We start from the raw sequence: 3,690 nt of genomic DNA on the forward strand, positions 1-3,690 counted from the left end.
TGATAAGAGTAGCTGGAACATTATTAAGGATCAGAACCAAACTATTGTCAGGAGAAGTTTGCTTGAGTTGTGTTTGGAAACAGCAGGGGGGTGATTTTAATCTCACGCACCCGACGGGAAACTAATGCGATCAGATCGGCTGCTTGTTTTACACCCCGCCCGATTTCACTTTCGACTGAAATCATTGGAGAACAAAATCAGGGAAGGTGTAAAACAGGCAGGAAATTCAATCCCGTCAGGTGGGGGAGGTTCAAATTACCCCCAGCATATCTGAACTAGAAGGACAACTACTAAAAATGGCCAAAAGGACCATAAAATAACGATGGAAATTGCCTGAGCAGTTCCACAGCAACACGAATCCCCAAATGGGAAACTTTCTGCTTTCTAACCTCGTACACTATTTATCTACAAAGTACATCTCTACTTATCATCAACAGCAAGCTGCAATATCACTTATTGGAATATGATTGTTTGACTAAGTAAGAGTTTAGCCAAAGAACTACCTGCAGTTATTTTACAAATATAGTATTTTCTTACTTTAAGCAAACCCTTTGAATTTTCTTTTGCCTTTTATTTTTTGTTGTGTGTTTTTTTCTCTTTAGGTCCCTGCACACAACCAAAGCATTCTCAGCTGAGGGAACAGGTAGGCAGCTTGCGCTGACCCTGCCGTTCTACTGTGACCCGTGGGGTCTCACCCTCCAAATGGACTTCCTTGTGGGGACACGCTCACTTTCTGTTGACCCCCTCTTTCTTCCCGACAGTCCAGTAGAGATTAAGGATTTGCAGTGTGAGGGAGAATGGGCATAAACCCACATCCCACCATTCTTTGGTGCCATTTGTTGAGCTGGCATGCTGTGCCCGTCTCCGTTAATGACTTCTGATTTCTTCAGTTTTTTGAAGCAGAAACAGTGTCCACAAAGAGCTACTTGTACTTCAAAAGACTCGAGCCACTCGGCCAAACAGCCACGTGGACTTTCAGTCCAACATATACTCCATCGATCGATCGAGCACTCATTTCATTCATTTAGTAACGGCAGATTTTACTATCTTACACCACATTCTGTGTATTTAGGATAGTTTCTGATGACTATCTGAATTTATGTTGATAAATTATTGGGCGGGTAGAAGTGGTGCGATGCTCAACATTAAGAGTCGGACAGTTTCCGATTCACCAATTGAACACTTTGCTCTCACCAACGTGCGTGGTCCCTTTAAATATGCTGCGCAGTTTCTCTCCCAGCGGCAGGAGCTGGTGAGCGGCCTGCGCGGATCCTCGCCATTGCTGCGCCACCGTGCAGCCACGCACCTTAGGGGCAACATTGGTGTGCGGCCCTCAACAGCTCACCACAACTTGTTCAGTGGCCCTCCAGCCCAAATCATTGCCCACCCATGCCCAAAACCATCTTTAATGGGATTCTGCCTCCTGACGGAGCTGGGAAAGATTTTGCCATTTTTACCACAATTGAGCACCACCTTCTTTTCCAAAGATCTCTGAGCTTCTCTATTGCTGCTTTTGTCTCCCTCAACTGTGGGTGATATTTCTCTCTATTCTCCTGTAAACTGAATTCATCTTGATCTGAACTGGGTTCAATGTAAGACAGTTCAGGGAGTCAGGCATCATTCACCCCTAGACCTACGCTGGCTGGTAAAACCCCAGTCATTTCCTTAGTAAGGATTCCTCTGGTTCCTCGCCATATATTTGTCAGGATACCGAAACCCAGCTTTCTTAAAGCCAACTCCTGGAGGCCCCACTCCCTGAGCCTACAACCTTCAGCAGGGTCAGTGGTGGAGTTCCACAGCAGGAGTGAACCCAACTGTCAGAATGAACATGGTTCAGTCCTGGATGTGATTAACAGCAGCAATAACAGCAGAATCCAACCCCTGCAGTCACTTGTGAACTTGCTGATGTGTCAGCAGGTTGTATGACCGAGTGAATCCCTTCCCACACTCGGAACAGGTGAATGGCCTCTCCCCAGTGTGAGTGCGCTGGTGTCTCAGCAGGATGGAGCTCTGAGTGAATCCCTTCCCACACACTGAGCAGGTGAATGGCCTCTCCCTAGAGTGAACTCGTTGGTATGCCAGCAGGCTGCAGTTCTGAGTGAGTCACTTACCACACACTGAGCAGGTGAACAGCCTCTCCCCGGTGTGAACTCGCTGGTGTGTCAGTAGGTGGGATGAATTTGTGAATCCCTTCCCACACACTGAGCAGGTGAATGGCCTCTCCCCAGTGTGAACTCGCTGGTGTGTCAGAAAGGTGGTTCAATTCGTGAATCCTTTTCTACAGTCAGAGCAGGTGAACGGCCTCTACCCAGAATGAATTCGCTGGTGTGTCAGCAGATCCCTTTTGCTTTTAAAGCTTTTCTCACAGTCAGAACATTTAAAAGGTCTCATGTTTGTGTGAACAAGTTGGTGTCTCAGTAGCTGGGATGACTAAGTGAGTCCCTTCCCACACACGGAGCAGGTGAACGGCCTCTCCCCAGTGTGAATTCGCTGGTGTGTCAGCAGGTCACTTGACTGAGTGAATCCATTCCCACACTCAGAGCAGGTGAACGGTCTCTCCCCGGTGTGACTGCGCCGATGGGTTTCCAGCTGATACGGGTCATCAAATCCTTTCCCACAGTCCCTACATTTCCCCAGTTTCTCCCTGGTGTGACTGCGCTTGTGTTTCGCCAGGCCAGAGGATCGACTGAATCCTCGTCCACACACACAACACGTGTACGGTTTCTCCCCGCTGTGAACTGTGCTTTTTGCTTTCATGTTATGTCTGATGATATTCAGGTCCTGCTGAATTGAGTGACTCTGTCAGATCTTGATGTTTGAGTTAAATATCCTGTCTACAAATCCTCCCCTTCTAATACCCTGTAAAATGAATATAAAACAAGAAAATGGAGCATGAGAGAGAACACACAAAAACACAAAGACAGGTTGTGAAATTGAGCTCAATAAATCTGGGAATTTGTTGGGCCAGTACCAGGAAAAAAGTAATGATGAAAGCTGCCGGATTGTCATTAAAATCCCAACTGGTTCACTAATGTCCCACAGGGGTATGGGGATCGGGCGGGAAAGTCAAGTTGAGGTCGAAGATCAGCCATGATCTTATTGAATGGTGGAGCAGGCTCGAGGGCTGTATGGTCTACTCCTGCTCCTAATTCTTGTGTTCTTATGGAAGGGAACCAGCCACCCTACCTATCCCACGACTTCTACCGCCTAGAAGGAAAAGAGCAGCAGGTGCATGGGAACACCATCATCTGCAAGTCACACACCATCCTGACTTGGACATATATCATCATTCCTTCATTGTCACTGGGTCACAATCCTGGAACTCCATCCCGAACAGCTCTGTGGGAGCACCATCACCACACGGACTGCAGCGGTTCAAGAAGGCAGCTCACCACCACCTGCTCAATGGGAAACTAGGGAGGCCGGTGGGCGCCGCGGGGACTGGAGTGCATTATCACCCCGGCCAATGTGATTTTAATTTAATTTAATAAGTTTTAAAAATTAATCTAGTGTTTTTTAAATCTTCTTTACAGTCCACTTGTTCGGCTGGGAGAGCGGGAGGCTCCACTCGGCGATGCAGAGAGCTCTGTGGATGGAGAAGAATGTCAACCAGAGTCTGCCGGATCTGCACAAACTCTCCACTGGGAGCGCCGACCCTCATCTGTGTGAATTCCTGGAGACCCGCTATCT

General features: G+C 47.7%; 1 pseudogene; it reads right to left on the reverse strand.

Moving 5' to 3' along the window:
- Positions 1–1,887: 1,887 nt before the first annotated feature.
- Positions 1,888–2,757, reverse strand: LOC147084122 (uncharacterized; annotated as a pseudogene).
- Between the last annotated feature and the right edge of the window lie 933 nt (positions 2,758–3,690).

Source organism: Somniosus microcephalus, unplaced genomic scaffold, assembly GCF_052327205.1.
Source record: "Somniosus microcephalus isolate GS21.2 unplaced genomic scaffold, FLI_Smic_1.0 scaffold1, whole genome shotgun sequence".
NCBI lineage: Eukaryota > Metazoa > Chordata > Chondrichthyes > Squaliformes > Somniosidae > Somniosus > Somniosus microcephalus.